We start from the raw sequence: 17,404 nt of genomic DNA, 5'->3' as shown, positions 1-17,404 counted from the left end.
TATCATTGAAGGCCCCATATTCAGCAATAATGCCATCATCGTCCCATTGTTCTTCTTCACCTTCTTCCATTACAACCCCGGTTTCTCCGTGCTTCGTCCAACAAATATAGTTTGGCATGAAACCTGATTTCAACAAGTGTGAATGAAGACTCCTTGAGCTAGCATATTCCTTCAAATTCTTACATATGGCACATGGGCAGCACATGAAACCATCGCGTTTGTTTGCCTTGGCCACACGTAAGAAAGAATGCACGCCCTCAATAAACTCTTGGGAGCGGCGATCAGCATTGTACATCCAATGCCGGCTCATCTGCATTACATGATATACATACCATATTAAAACCTAGAACATAATTAGTTAATTATACGACATGCATGTCACCACATAAGGTATTAATTTATGAAAGTCTCGCTACAATATAGACAATCCCAACTATCACTAAAAAACTAAAGCTAAAATGTACTTCAGCAGCATAAGAATTTCGCGACCAATCCCAACTAAAACAGACAGATCATGCATTTGTTCAACATCTATGTGCTTCTTCCGTAGGATCACTGCCTCATCAGCCGCCTGTGCAAGAGAGTTTTGCACGTGTTCAACATACTCTTCCTTCCCGCACCAGCCTGAAACATCCAGTGCCATCCCACTGAAATTAAAATAAAAATTAGAACTTTAATCACAATCATTATAAAAATAAGTATAAATTAACCATAATCATCAAATGCGATAAAATAACTCACATTGCGATCTGGACACTTGTAGAAGATACGGCCCTTGTTGGGACACTCCTTCCTCACCTAGTACTCCATCACAATCTTCTCCTCACACTTGCCGCATGCAATGAGAGGGAGATCCGGCCTCCGTCGCTTTGTAACCCGATGAGAGGCCGAGGACCGGAAGTAGTTGCCATCTACTCTCTATACTCATTTTAATATAATATAAATTTCTCATTTTATAAATAAATAAAATTAAAAAAAACTCTAAAATTCTCTATATCTCTAAAGCATGAAGTATACTATGCATGCTAGAAATAAAAGCTCAATACTAGTTTTGAATAACTACTTTAACCTTCCTTCATCCAAATATGCAAACTTTAAAGTGATTTTGAGCTTAAATGGCTTACAAATAAAAAAAATCTACCATAAAAAAACCACATATATCTAGTGTACAAATGAAATAAGCTACTAATGAAACATGAGAGTATAAAGTTGGTAACCTTTAGAACCGAAGAATCGATGGAGGAATGGAAGAAATCTTATGATCACCGGTGATGAGGAAGAAGAGAGGCCGGCGATGAAGCACGAACACTGAGCTCAAAGTGGCTCGGGCTCGGAGAGGAACAAGGGGTATATAGGAGGGGACCTTTAGTCCCGGTTGTAGACAGAAACCGGGACTAAAGGTCCCTTTCTAGTCCCAGACGGATCCTCCAGCCGGGAGTAGACTTTTAATCCCGGTTGGAGGGACAAATCGGGAGTAAAAGTGAATCTTTAGTCCCGGTGGTAGATCCAACCGGGACTAAAGGTCCCCTCCAGCAAAAGCCTGGCGTAGTAGCCGTTGGGCAGGGACCTTTAGTCCCGGTTGGAGCTACCAACCGAGACTAAAGGTTTCTCTAGTCCTGGGTGCGAAAAATACCGGGACTACAGCCAAATTTCGAAGTAGATCAAAGGTCGTTTCTCTACTAGTGTACGCATCTACGTACAAGGAAGAAGCAACGCCAAGTCAAGTCTTCATCAACAACCACTCCAACAACTCCACGTGATCAAGTTCAACGGCGTACCACGACGATGCTACCGAAGAAGTCCGAGGCGATCCAAGCTACACCAACCATGCAAGTGCGATTGCGATACACCATGCGCCGTTCGACACCGACGAGGTGAACGACGCAGACAGGCATGTCTGATATTCCAGCCATGTTGTACCGGCTCATAGACCGACGAGGCTCTCACACCGACGCCACCTACATCTACACCAACACATGCATCGAGACATGAAGCGAAGATTGAAGACGACGACCCACAGCAGCTTAATCGGAGGGGTACTCTGTGAGCTTGACTCGCAGGGGTAATTAACTGGGAGCTTTTCTGAGGCCCCAGGAACCTTGAAGACCATATCGCCTAAGTCAGATCGCCGCCAGCAGGCTATGAAGCACGCATTTGTACAAGGGAACCCATATTTGTATTTTTCATAAATATGAATAAAAAACTTGTGTTCCCTCTTTCTTTATTTTCGTGTACTCACACTGGCATGCCCGCACATATTTTTATTATGCACAGAGAGATCCTCCTCTGCTGGGTGATTTTTCTCCAAACAGTCTGTACTAGCGCCCACCCCTTCCTCTCTATATATTACTCATGGTAGCTCTAAAATGCCATGGTAACCTTGTTGACATGCCTCATAGTTGTGGTGGCTCCTACAAAACTACTACTTCCATTGCGTATTTCAACAATACGTTTTTTCAAGAAGATGGATATATCATCATCCTTCTTTGCCCAAATATTTTAATCCAGCTATCTAATTTACATGCTCTGATTTCTACATTGGTCTCAACTAACAAGGAGTGACATAAATTAGGCATGACACATGGATTTGCATGGAGCAAAGCTTCAAAGTATCAACATCCTTGCATAGGTCCTCAAGGACAAGAGCCTCTGTTTCTTGTTGTACGAGTACATGACACTGATCATTCTCGCGGTGTTCAAGCAGACCTGTGTGAAGTTAGAGGAGAAGATCCTCGTGCATAAGCACTCCCTATTGAGCTTCCTCCCACTCCATTGCGATCAAGCTACGCATATGTGCTTCGCATCAGTAGGGCTGCATCTAGGGTTCTCCATGAGGTAGAAAATCCCTATACGATCCATCGAATCCTTCCTGAGATTCATCCTGAAAAATCCATGAACAAAAGTGCTAAAGGTTTGCTGCTAAATATTATAGGGCAATTTGGATTTTGAAAATTTGATGTGCAAAAGGTGAAAACATTTATAACAAGTGTCTGTTCAACTAACCTCTGCACTGCCCATGTCATCCCAAAGCCGGAGAATCTTGGCTGGGCAAGAGATGACGGAGGGCATGTGGTCAATGAGTGCTTCAGTACTTTGATCACACCCTAGCATGATGAATATGTGTACAAATGTAAGCGGCACTCCTGATGTGACAACACCATTTCTCAGGTAATCCTCTGGCAGTAGGAACCTGATCGGTTGCTAGCCATTTTGCCTCAATCATAAATCCATCAAACAACACCGCCCACTGCAGAAAATTGTGGAATTTCTAGTGTTAGCGCAATTGTTCAATGTGGTTTCATTTATAATTTTAAATAAATTTTATTGTGAATCATTTTAGCAAGTTTTAAAACTGGTAAATTTGTAAACTATAGCTATATTTTTTTACTACTATTTATGCAGATAAATTGAAGAAGTGTATACCAGATAGAATTATTTAGTAACATACTGCTTTTCTAAGATGATTAACAGGGTTCATTCCATGCTCCTTTTCGGCCATATCTGCGATATCATTTGTAATGGTGTAAAGAGCCTTGTAGCATGACCTCATGTAACTAGGGAGTGAATCAGCAGCCGCGGTATTCCACCTGCCAATTATGTTTTTTTTTAAATTAACATTATTTATATTTTTATAAATATGACAACAATAATTATACATATCATTTACCATATGCAAGCTTACATTTTGACTGCTTCAGTGAAGAGGGAGAGCTCCTCTAGTGTACCAACAAGGTCAAATATGTCGTCCACAACATAGACAAGCGAGATTATCTTCGTGATCTCAACACGATATCTAGAGAAGGAACATCCTTGGAGGGCTGTCATGGACCACATGTACCATTTCAGCACCTGGTCCCGCACCACAGGTATTTCTTGAGCCAATCCTAGGCCCATCCACCATCTGCATCACATTAATGAAATATCTCACCATTATAATTCATAACAGGAAATAATTACCACTCACTCTTAGAAAAAAATCTGGAATATAAATTTCTAAACAGTTTTACATAAACTTCTGAAGAAATTATCATGCAGCTGATCTAGCACTAGAGCATATATGCATGATACGACTAACTAGCTAGGAAGATCATCAGCACTCATTTGCATACCTTTTAATCTCTTGAATTTCTTGCTGGTGCAGTAATTTGTTGAGCTGAAACTCTGCAACTGCTAGTTCCTCCACTGCCGTGTCTCTGGTGGGCAGGCTCTGCATGTAGGTGAGGTGATGCCTAGCTTTGTACGGCATCAGACTCAGGTGGTAAGGGTGGTCCAAGGACTGCCTCACATACTCTGCAAGGCTTGGCTCCAGGTACCTAATGGTAGATGCAAGGTGTTTGCTAGAGAACTCTTTTGCCTTGTAGAGTATTGCCTCTCCTCCCATGTTCAGGTGAGACATGTCATGCAGGTTCAGGAGTCCTCTGATGTCCTTGCTAAGAGAGAGCTTGAACTCGCCGTCGCTGCCGGGTGAACCTCCATAGAACATCATCTGCTGCACATCGATGATGGTATAAACCATTTATACTTTGGACATGGACATATATATTCTTTCTAATTTCCAAAATGATATAACATCATATATGTTTGAGAGTAGTAACAATATATATAATTCTCTGTATAGATCCACTGACTTGCTGAAACATCATGGCCGGCCTCTCTCAGGAGCCTGAATGCAAGGGTTGCATCGAAGAGATCATCGCTGTGGACGAGATTCATGCAAGCACTCATGGCGCTCTGGATCTCTTCCTCGAAGTAGTGGTCGATGCAGAGGCGCTTGAGGTTATCGATGGTGACCATGATCTCCCGGTCGCTCTTTTGACGTTGATGGAGAATCTTTTGGACGTCCATCAGGCCCTCCTACAGGTATGTTTCATGGAGAGTGAGCACATATAATATATGAAACTTTTGGACGTGCTACCATTTTATCAAGTCATTATTATAATTATATTGTGATTTGTGAAGAAAATCTAATTAACTAGAGTTAGGGTCACACAGTTCATCTAGAACTAATGAAAAGAAATGGATATGCATGGCTTGCTAGGCTACCTGGAGATCAAAATCATTGCGCAGAAGCTTGTTGGATGCCGCCAAAGGGCGGATGAATTCGCCACGGCGGCGGCCTTGCCGGCTGTTTCCAGCTGCTGCCGGCGAAGCTGCAAGGAGAAGAGGCTCCACGGAGGAGAAGGAGAAGATGATGCGTGCAGGTGCAGCAGACATTATTGGTCCTGGTAGAGAGAGTCAGTACTCGAACTAACGAAACAACCTAATCAGAAAGCAAGCAAGCAAGCTGCTAATGATGCCTATATGTATATTGTTTTGCCGTGTGCAGTTCTGCCTGCTTGTGAGTGATATACATCGAGGTGAGCCCAGGCCCTCCAATTTATAGGCCGAGCGACGAGCGTAGTAGTATGTAGCACATGTGTACCGAGCTAGGGTACACATGTTTGCTGTGTGGTGTTTATGCATGTGAGCCAGCATCAAACTGCAGTCCAAATCCTGTCGTTAGTATAGGTGATAGGTCTCTTCGTTCGTTCTCTTCTCAGGGCATACAGATACATCACCTTCAGTGTCCCTGTCAGTCCCCTAGTCTCTGTTCCTGTAGGACTGTAGTGTGCGTGTGAATCTGCACGCGCGGTAGAGCCCGCGCCCGCGGCAGAGCCCACGCGCGGCGGATCACGTGCTGCTAGTTTCTGTGGCTGCAGATTTACGAATTCAGCCTGAATTTCAGCAATCAAGTTGTTTTCATCGGTATCACGATATGTTTACATTTGGAGGCTGAAGCGCCGCAATCAACCAGATGCCACACGTACTACGTGGTACGTCCAATACATGACTGACCAAACTTTTGACTTTGGAAACTGGTCTCTTTCGCTCAGTTGTATTATTAGATTCAGATTCAAGTGCGAACTTTTGGATGTTGGATGTGAGTCCTATTTGATATTTGTGCCACGCCACGCATGCAAACTACTGGTGCAGCTCCGTCGGTCATGGTCACTTCGCATGTGTCTGCTCTTTCTGTTTATCTTGTCTCTGCAGGGGACAGAAACTATTACAGTGAGCATTAATAGAAAGGACAAAATCACTTTTTAGAGGCAGGCACTACTACGGTAACGATTTGTTGAGGCGGCTAAAGAGGGTTTGTTTGGTCAGCCATCCCTACCAAAACCGTTGTTACTGCTCACTACCATATAGAGTTGGTACTTTTTATTTTTAATGAATTTCCGTAGGGGCTTTTTGCCCCTCGAGTTCTTTCAAAAAAAAAAAGAAAAAACTACGGAGGCTTGTAAGCGAACAGAGAGGTTGAATAGTCGTTGTACTGTACCACAAGCACCGATATCGTTGCTAAACAGGACTCTAGGTACCTGGAAAAGGAAAGGCCTATATTGGAACACGTGATACATTTTTAGGAAACGGTTATCATTCCACATTTGAATGAGACCAAAGTCTGCCAATTTATGCGTCCGTGTGTTCAGTTTGCTTATAGGTTACTCTCTCTTCATTCATTCACATTACCATTTTAAAACTTTGATGACTAATAATTCACATGAATGGTTTGGGATTTAACAATGGTATGAGAAGATTGTCCGCGGAACATTCTTTCATATGCATTATTTTTTTAGCAACTTTCACTTACAAATAATTATGAAACTAATAATGTTTAACAATTTGATTTTAGAATACATGTTTAACACAACATAATGTTTGATCATTTTTGGTTTCGTGTGTGTATATGCATATATATATATGATACTCACTTTGCAACTTCTTTCTTGTTGCAATGGATGAAATATCACTATTGTACGTGAAGTTCTACCATAGTGTGTCGACCTCAAGTCCTATAGGAAACACAAGTGGAATTTAATTTCAGGACACGATTCCATTACACATTATTCTTCCAAAAGTGAGGCTATCATCACTCAAGTATATTTCTGCATACGTTGGTCTCACTTTGGCCTTTGCTAACAAGTTATGACACCCACAGATGTTGTTCTAGCTGGTCTTGAACTTTGTTGTCTTTTTTTCTTTCACTGGAATTATTGTTACACAGGTATTTCTTTTTTCGAGAATAATGTCATGGGTATTTTCCATAAAATAGGAAAATAGGAAATTGTTTCGAGTACATATATGTACAGTGGCGGAACCAGCAACTTTAATCAAGGGGGCCAAATAAATACTGTGACACCTCTAAGTGTGATAAATATACATACATATATATATATATATATATATATATATATATATATATATATGTATATATATATGTAGTGTATGTTTTAACAACTTTTTCAATGTTTTATATATGTAGTTAGTATTTATAACAAAAAAAACACAATATTATGATATGAAATGATTGAATTATTAGTGTCTTAAATAATATGCTATAAATTGCAATGCTTATAGGGGTATTAATAAAATTTTCTACGACATTTGGGGGCCACGGCCCCTGCTGCCCCCCTGGTTCTGCCGTTGTATATGTATGTAGTATCCTACAAAAATCGAACCCACCAATGCAATTTATGCATGCTGCCAATAAGCTCCATGTATACGAATTAATGCGACCGCAGTCGTTGGTCCCCGAAACCGTGTAAGAAAAAGACATTATTGGCTATTATATATATAATATATATGGCATAATAAGACGTCACTGTTGACGTCACTGTATATTCTGCCTGTAGCACGTTTATTACATGAGAATGAGGCGCCTGGGGAGGGGAACAGTCATCGTCTATGACAGTGGTCAAGTTTGGATTCTGTATTCCTTCAAAAAAGTTTGGATTTTGTAAGATTTAATTGATGTATACTGTATACACCCATTGCAATATGTATATATCTGTACGGGGGATTTAGTAAATTATCTGGAGCATAGTTCATATCTCCAAACAATCTTCTTTACTTTTAATTTCCTGATCGCATTTAGTTTTATATATATTATATAACATGCATCTTGCAAAATTTTGCATATGTGGGATCGCGTTCCAAGAATATAAGCTCCAAAGTACTAGCCGGGAACATTACGACATGTGTCTAGCAGGTTGAACGGGAACAGTCTACTGCACAAAGTATTTTTCGGAGGAATGCAAAAAAATCGATTTTCAGAGACAAGTATTAGCGTGTCCGCTCTAGCAGATATTCACAGTGAATCAGCCATTTTCAGAGGTAGGCATGCGGTCACCTCTATAAATCGATTAATAAAGGCAGACATGGCCTCTGTTAATGCCATTTACAGGGGGGGCATAAAATGGTTTCTAGAAAACCCAAAAACCAAAATTAGTGTCATTACCACTACACTATACAATCGCTTGTGATCCTTTCGTCCCAAAAAGAATATAATTCTTGGTTGATAAATCAATTTTTATTAAGTTTGATAAGTTTATAGAAAGTAGAATCAACATTTATATAACTAAACTAAATACGTGTACTATGAAATAATATTGGTTTTCATAGTTAATCTAACATTACCTATTCTATCACAAATGTTGGTAATTTTTTGTAAAGATTTTATTAAACCTAAAATTATTTACTTCTAAAAAATCAGAATTGTATTTTTTTAGGAACAAGAGAGCAAGATGCATCCGTTAGTAAAAGTGGTCGGTCGACATTGGGATTTTTTTATTTTTAATCCTTTTTTGAAAATATTTTAATAATAATCTCAAAAAATACTATTTGCAATTCTGAACCTTTTGGTCGCGCCATCGTGCGTGGCGTGACAGCATCACTCTGTCGCGCCACATGTAGTGGCGCGGCAAGCCGGACCACGGTGGCAACTGGCGTTGACCAGAGCTGGCGTGGCGAAGAGTAGGGCCCGCCTTGTCGCACCATTGAATCAGGCGCGTTAGCATTGCCGCGCCAGGCGGGCTGGTGCGACAGGGCGAACAAAGGGATTTGCCGGCCCGGCCCAATTCATTTGTCTCGCTAGCCGCTCCTCTCCATCTCCCCGACAGCGCGCGCCGCCACCGCGATGAGTGCGCGGCCACCGCGCCTTCCCGAGCGCTCCAACGTCAGCGAGCGTTCCTCTCCGTCGGCCTCTCCATCTCCCTCCATTCGTGCGGAGGTGTAGGGAGGAATAGGAGCGCGGCAAGGGGGCCTTCCCGCGGCCGTGGTCCGTGGGCGCGGCGCCGTCGCCGTCCGGCTTCCCCTCACCGGCGAGTGAACGTCCAAGCTCCGTGGAGTGCAGTATAGTGGAAGGTGAAACTTCATGTCCCCGATTTTATGATTTGATAGCGCATTTGTTGGTTGATTAGGGTTAGGAAATTTGGGAAGAATATGAATGTTTGTAGCATTGATTAGGTTTAGGATATAGTCGTAGGTACTTGATGCATGGTGGATTTGGATGGTCGTAGGTACTTGATGCATGGTCGATTTGGATGGGATAGTTTGTTGCCTATGTTGACATGGACCTAGGTAGTGTTTTAGTGAATGCATATGATTTATTTCCGAAATGCGTAATTGGTGTGTTTTTCATTTGTTGGTTCATATTTTGTAGATGGATCATTTAGTGCGCTTGTTTCATGGTGGCAAAGTTAAAGGAAATGGGGAGTTTGATCGAATGCAAGAACATGTTGAGTTCTTTAGTACACCTCCTACCTTTGATGGTTTGGTTAGGCAATGCCAGGATAAATTTGGGTGGCCACTAAGATTGAGAAGTCGGTTTGACTGTGGGAAGGAACGACCACACTATGTGTTGATGTCTTTGTCATGTGAGGGTGAATGGAAGAACTACATAGAAGTTATGAAGAGTAGCAGTGTTAGGTGCTTGGAAGTTGTTGTGGACAGGGGGTGTAGCCCAATTGTGGTGGTTGTGGATGAGAATGTGGATGTAGAGGTTGTAGAGAACCTCACCCAAGAGGAAGAGTTGGAGTCTGTTGGCGTTAGAGAAGTTGATAGGTCATGTGAGGCTGGTGCGTTGAATGATAATTTTGATGAAGATACGTTTGGTGAGGGCGATGTCAACGGAGATGGAACACATCATATGGACAACATATATGAAGGATCCGAGGATGATGAAGTTGATGTTGCCTCTGCAGATGAAGATGACTTTACTTCAGGGCAAAGTACTTCGGATGATGTGTTGGAGGACGAGTACAGGTCTGAGCCTGGTAGCGAGGAAGAAAGTGATTGTAGTCAGGGAGGGTTTGTGGACGCAATAGGAGTCCTAGCTGATGGGTCATTGAGAATGGAGTACAATGACGTTGAATTGAGGCAATTGAAGGTTGTACATGTGGAGGTACCCTCGGTACCAAATTTCATGGACATTAGTATGGTTGACCAGGCAATATGTGACACCGGTTTGTCCCTGTTGGCCGATGAGGTACCTGATAGTGAGGAGGTGGAGATTAAGAAGGGAATGGTTTTTGAAACGTTGGAGCATCTAAAGTATTTCCTGATGGATTATGCGGTTCGGTTTCACAGGCTATATTATGTGAGCCACTCCGACAAGAACAAGAGGTACACGGTCCTCTACAAGAATGGATGTGGATGGGGTCTTTGGGCTCGGAGGCAGAGAAATGAAAAGTAGAAGATTCACAACGTGAGGCAACCTCACAGGTGTCGATCTTCGAAGCCGAAGGGTATGCATGCACAAAACACAGCCCGTTACCTTGGTCGTCATCTTATTGGCATGGTTAGGGCCGATAGTGACACATCTGTTTCAAACATGATCGAGACCATATTTGGGTTCACTGATTATAGAGTGAACTACTCAAAGGCATGACGGGCAAAGCAGCATGCTATAGAGTTGCTATGGGGCGATTGGAAAGAGGCATACAACCAAGTTCCAAGGATTCTAAGTGCCATGAAACACTACAATCTAGGCCTTAGGTGGTATCCTTATGTTGGTCGCATTGTGACGGACGTGGATGGCGTCCCGAAGCTTGTTTTGCAGAGAGTTTTTTGGTGTTTTTCTCAGTCTACGGAGGCCCTCAAGCATTGTCATCCCTTACTACTTGTTGATGGTACATTCTTGATAGGAAAGTACAGGGGTGTACTGATGATTACTGTTGGAGTGGACCCAGACAATCAACTTGTCCCTCTAGCATTTGCTGTGGCTAAGGGAGAGAACGACGACAGCTGGTTTTGGTTCCTGAAGCTTGTGAGATAGAATGTGGTTCGTTCATCTCGGGACATATGCATGATCTCAGATCGGCATCACGGTCTGCTCACAGCTGTGAAAGAGCATGTATATGGACATCCTCCTCTCGAGCATCGGTGGTGCATGAGGCACTTTGCTACCAACATATGGAGGAGGCAGAAGAAAAAGGAGGTAGTGCTGAAGTTGAAGTCACTATGTGGGTGTTGATCCAAGGAGAAGTTCGAAGAGACGCTTGAGGAGTTACAGAAGGTCCTCAATGGCAGGGCAAAGAGTTGGCTTGAGGATCAGATGCCTCAAAGGGAGAAGTGGGCTCTTGCATTCGATGTCGGAGGTCTTTGGTATGGTGTGATGACTACTAATTGTTTAGAATCGTTCTATAAGGTGTTCAAGGGTATCTGTGTAGTCCCCAAGTCAGGTATTGTGGAGTACTCATTCAGGAAGTGGAACGAATACTTTGTGAATCGTTGGAACATAGCAAAGGTGTCCAAAGAGAAATGAGGTAGAGCCGGTAGAAAACACTTGGATATCTCGGAGACAATCGCTTGCAACCAAGTGGGGGAGGCCTTTGGGCCATCGAGGTTAGTTTACAATATTAGGTCAGCCAGAGGAATGAACCCGGGGGGCGAGAAGTACGGTGGTAGGAATTATAGGGTCGACCTTGAAAAAGCTGAATGCTCTTGTAACATTCCTCAAATCCTCCATGTCACATGCTCCCATGTCATTACAGCTTGCAGATGCAGGGGTCTAGACCATGAAACTGAAAAGTTCATGTCTCCTATGTACCTCATGTCAAACACTCTCAAAGTGTGGGAGTCGTGCTTCGAGCCGTACCTAGATCCGACACAATGGCCCGAGTACTACGGGTTGGATTATGTTCCTGACTCGGATCTCCTGAAGACAAAGAAGGGTAGAAGGAAGAAAAAGCGGTTGCGAGGAGTTATGGATGTAGCCAACGATTATGGTGAGGATATGTATGGTTTTGGCGACTTTCATGAGGCACCGGGACAGCTCCGTTGCTCCAAATGCCACAAAACCGATCATACAGCTGCCACACATAAGAAGCGTAAGAAGTCAAATAAATTAGAAACACAAAACACGAGTCATAGTGCTTTGAAAGTTACAAAGGTACATACATAAATTAAAATATGTCATGACTATAAATTACATGCATTTGCTCGTTGTTTATGTACCATGTACCCTGTTTTATTCACTCTTTCCATGTTATGATGTGCTCCCATTGTTTTCACAATTGCAGCATGGCGCAGCCGCACTTCTCCCTTCTGGACACGTACTATGACAAGGACCACCGAGTGCACTTGATGGTCGACAACGGTGATGTAAGTGATTTGCACACATTATTTCAATTTCATGTATAATGTCTTAACCCCGTTATCCATTATAACATTATTTTTTTGCAGGCCTTGGGCCCCCTACGTCCCCAAACTCATCGACCGCTGGAGTGGGATGAGCGGTATGCCCCGTACCTCGCAAGAATAGGAGCCGGTTTTCTAGGCTTGGCTAGAGCTATCAATGCTGGCCTCCTAGACATGGATGGTCCCCTGGTCACCGCCTTCGTGGACAGGTGGCGTCCGGAGACCCATACATTCCACCTATCAAGTGGAGAGATGTTCATGCTTATGCAAGACATTGCTTATATTTTGGGCCTTTGCTTGGATGGTCCGGCGGTGACAGGCACGGTAGAGCCACTAAACTAGAAGGATATGGTGGAGGAGTTTACCGGCCATAGGCCGCCCGACCCTGAAGAAGGGAAGAAGGAGAAGAAGACTTCAGGTGTTAGCTCAGCTTGGTTGCAGCAATGCTTCAACATGTGCCCTCCCCATGCACCGGAAGACATCGTTGAGAGGTACGATCGTGTGTGGCTATGGCACATTGAAAGCTCTAGTTTGGTTTTGGTGAATTGATGAAACCCTAAGTGCTAACCTAGTTTATCAAAGTGATTATGAGATAGGTAGCACTACTCCAAGTGATGAAGCAATGGTGAAGATCATGCTGATGGTGATGACATGGTGATGATCAGATGCTTGGACTTGGAAAAGAAGAAAGAGAAAAGCAAAAAGCTCAAGGCAAATGTGAAACTTGAAAGGAGCTTTTTTGTTTTGGTGATCAAGACACTTAGTGAGTGTGATCATATTTAGGATCGATAGCCATACTATTAAGAGGGGTGAAACTCGTATCTAAATGCGGTTATCAAAGTGCTACTAGATGCTCTAACTCATTGCATATGCATTTAGGATCTAGTGGAGTGCTAACACCCTTAAAAATGTTTGTGAAAATATGCTAACACACATGCACGAAGTGTTACACTTGGTGGTTGGCACATTTGATCAAGGGTGGTGAAGTTTCAGGTCAAAAGGAGCTATTCTGTATTGACCGGACTCTGCCTTGGGCAGTGACCGGACTCTGACCCTGCATCTGGTTAGTGGTGCGTAGTGAAGGCCGCCCTTGGTCCTTTGACAGGATGCTAAGAAGAAATAGGACTGGACGCGCTGGGGTGCGTCTGGTCAAGTGATGACGTACGCTAATGAAAGCATCTGAACAGGCCAGTAAGGACCGGACTTTGGTCCGCATCCGGTCGCCTATGATCGGACACGTTCAGTCGAGAAAAACTAGCTATGGTGCCTTACTAGAAATGGCCAAACTCCAGTGATGGAGTGTCCGGTCACTTTGAGCAATGTGTCCAGTCACAACTTAAGTGCACTAATGACCGTTGAGATCAGGCAATCAGCATTTGAAGCCGGGGACACGTGGCAAAAATCTAAGGATTGAACGCTGGGGTCGCCCTGATTTTTTAGGGAATAGAGAGCCAATGGCTCTATGCATGGGGGCTCTCTATTTAAGCCCCATGGCCGGCTCAAGCTCATGCTCTCGGCCATTTTGCATTGACATAGCAACCTTGTGATTCATTATCTTTGTGAGATTGAGAGAGAATTCAAGTACATTGCTTGAGTGTTTGCATCTAGAGGCACTTGGTATTTATGTTTCGCTGTGGGTTTTGCTTGTTACTCTTGGTGGTTGCCGCCACCTAGATGGCTTGGAGAAGCGAGGATCGTCAAGCGGAGGTTGGTGATTGTATCCGGCTCCGATCGTGGTGATTGTGAGGGGTTCTTAACCTTTTCCCGGTGGAGAGCCAAAAGGTACTCTAGTAAATTGCTCATGGCTTGTGTGATCCTCATCTTGTGTTGGTTGTGTGGCACCCTATCAAGGGTTTGGCGTGTGATGCCAATTAGCACGTGAACCTCCAAGTGAGTGAATCGCCACAACGAGGAGTAGCTTGCCGGCAAGCAAGTGAAGCTTGGTAAAAAGTTATTGTGTCATCATTTGATTCTGATGTGATTGGTCTTCATTGGTATTCATTCTTGTGATTGATTGGTCGATTCCTCAACTCGGTGGTATAACCATCTTACTCTCTCTCTTTACATTACCACAAATTAGTTGTCAAGCTCTTTAGTGTAGCTAGTCATGAGAGCTTATTAGTTTGGTTAGTGTGGCTCTTTAGTTAGCCTTTGAGAGCACACTAACTTAGTGTAGTGACATAGCCATTGTGTGGATAGAGACTATATAAACTAGAATTGTGGTAGGTGGCTTGTATTTTTAGTAGGCTAGCGCAACACTCGCTTTGACTCATATTTGTCTAACCGGTTTGCTAAGTGTTGTTGTAGAATTTTTTAATAGGCTATTCACCCCCTCTAGCCATTAGCACCTTTCACACATGGTGGCGTAGTTCCTGTTTCTAGACGCTTCTGGGAACACGGTGTCGTGGATGGTCCTACCCTAGCTACATGAGCCATGGGAGAACATCGCCCAATATAGTTGGGGGTCAGCCACTCTTGCTTGGCTGTATCGGTAGCAATGTGAGGGATGCAGGAGGGCGAACCCCAATTCAAACATAGGTGGTTGCACTTACCTGCTATAGATTTGGATTTGGGAGCGCATTCCTATCGAACGGGTGCATAGAGGAAGAGTTGCGGTAAGTACCTCAAATACAATTCGTATATGTGTATCAAGTACTTCATGCACTATGTATAATGTTTAACATTGTTGTGTTTTTCAGGCTTGGACACATGCTGACAGTCGTCCCCCTGTATGTTACCTTTGGACGGGTATTAAGTCGGTTCGGGGTCAGCCGCAACGGCGCTACATTCAATACTCCAATGATTTGGATGTTTTAACTCATAATCAGGTTCGTTATAGTACAAAGGACTTTGTTCTTGCTTGGTTGCATACCTAAAGTTGATTCCTTTTTTTGCCATATATGTGTTGCAAGTTCATTGTTACAAGTTGATACGAACCCCAACTAGGAGTGCATGAAAAAATGCTTTCATCTTTAATATGTGATGCTGATGAACTCTTTATAGCACAAATTAATGAGTAGAACAACACATTATGGCAGGCACGAATATAGTTATGAGCAGTGTTGATAATCTCAATTATTACTATGCAGAATGTGATTGCAATAAGTTGATGTTCGGCCTTTGTCCTTCCATTTATTTTATTCATTTAGTTTCAACAAGGCCATGTACTAACAACACAACTTACAGGTTGAATGGGATCCATATGATAGACCTAACGTACGGGACTTGAACATGGCCCCATATGTTCAGGCTGAGATGGTGCTATGGCAATCCAATGTAGCCATGATCTTCTACTATGTGGTCGAGCACCACTTGCCCCTTAGAGCCATGAAGCAGTTCGGTAGGAATCAAAATTTCCCTCTATAGCATGAGTCCACAACCCGTCAATTGCATGAGTAAGCTTGACTTTACATGTATTATCAGTCATGATTCCATGCATCGTTCAAGTCCTCAAAATGTACCATGTGTCCTTGTAGGATTTCGAGGAGGAAAAGATTCGACGGGAACAACTGGCTTGTCAAGCATAAAAAATACGTGCAAGAGTGGGAAGCTAGAGAGAGGGTGGAACCGACTAATGGGGGTCACTATGTGAGCAGTGACTACCGTGAGTACCTCGCGTGGCTTCACAGGTCAACAAGGATCACTGTACATCCTTCGGTCTCCAGCATTCCCATTGATGAAGAAGGGAATGACGACGATGACCCGTATGATGTCATGACAAGGACTAGCGTTCAGCCACAGAGAGCGCCACTTCAGAACTACATGGTAAACTTTTCAATTCATCTATGCCTTCACTCATTTTTACTTGACAAGTACGTTGTAACGGTAACTATGCATGTACTATAGGCAACTCAGCTAGCTCACCTCTCCAATGAGGCGGGAGTTTACCTTGGACGTGCAGCAGGGGTCGAGAATTCATACCTTGAAGAATTTGCGAAGGTACTAGCCCTATGCCTTTCTATTTGTAGTTTACCCAGAATGATATGTAACCACTTATCATTTGACATGAACATGGTTGCAGAAGGTGTTGACCTCCTGTCGATGGATGGCTCGCAAGTTGAGTGCATGGGAGCAAAAGATGTACAAGTACCACCTCCTGCATTGCAAGGACCATAGATCCATACCCGCAAAAGGGCAGCAATTGACAGAGGCGAGAGCTCCCGTGCAAGATCTATGCTTGACGAAGACGATGACGACGATGGAGATGATGATGACATAAATGATCCATCGTATGACCAAGATGAGCTCACAGTTTCACAACTTGTAGATGCTCCTCAGGGTACACACACTCAGGTGCGTGTGTCATTACCACATAGTACATGTGCCAGTCTTCTTAGGATGCCACAAATCGGAAACCATAGTGCTTGTTCAAACTTTGTTGCTTCTTTGACTTGTATGTTGTATGTTGTATTGTGTAGAGTTCGTCGCAACGTCTGCGACGAGGTCAAGGATGAAACGTCCGAGGACGTGCCTATGACCGGTCCGACGTCGGCAGTCCTAATCTCCAATCGACAAATCTAGGCCGCATGCATCGTCCTAGAGAGCCCTTCACACCTATTTAATGCATTTGAACCATGCTTTTCTGCTTCTTTTGTTGCCTATCTTAGTGACCGAGCAAACAACTATGTCCATTATGTGGTCAGTTAGAACTAAGTGAACTTTTTCCATATCTTGTGAACTATGTGGACTATGTGATGGATGTCAACTATGTGGACTATGTGATGGATGTCAACTATGTGGACTATGTGATGGATGTCAACTATGTGAACTATGTGGTCCATGTCAATTTTAAGGACTATCATCATGTTTGAAGTATATCGAAATCATCTTATATGTATGGTTGGTGATATGTCAAGTTCTCACTATATCTCATTTGTATTCATGTGTGTTTGAGTGTCGAAGCAAAAAAACAAATGGTTTCTAGGGTTGCCGTGCCAGGCATAGT

At 43.2% G+C, this 17,404-nt stretch overlaps 1 pseudogene; it reads right to left on the bottom strand.

The window, feature by feature from the left end:
* Positions 1-2,604: 2,604 nt before the first annotated feature.
* On the bottom strand, positions 2,605-5,326 carry LOC136470960 (terpene synthase 2, chloroplastic-like; annotated as a pseudogene).
* Positions 5,327-17,404: the final 12,078 nt, after the last annotated feature.

The sequence above is a fragment of the Miscanthus floridulus genome, chromosome 8 (assembly GCF_019320115.1).
Source record: "Miscanthus floridulus cultivar M001 chromosome 8, ASM1932011v1, whole genome shotgun sequence".
NCBI classification, from domain to species: Eukaryota; Viridiplantae; Streptophyta; class Magnoliopsida; order Poales; family Poaceae; genus Miscanthus; species Miscanthus floridulus.
Note: the sequence above shows the minus strand (reverse complement) of the source record. Positions and strands in the feature narration are given on the sequence as shown.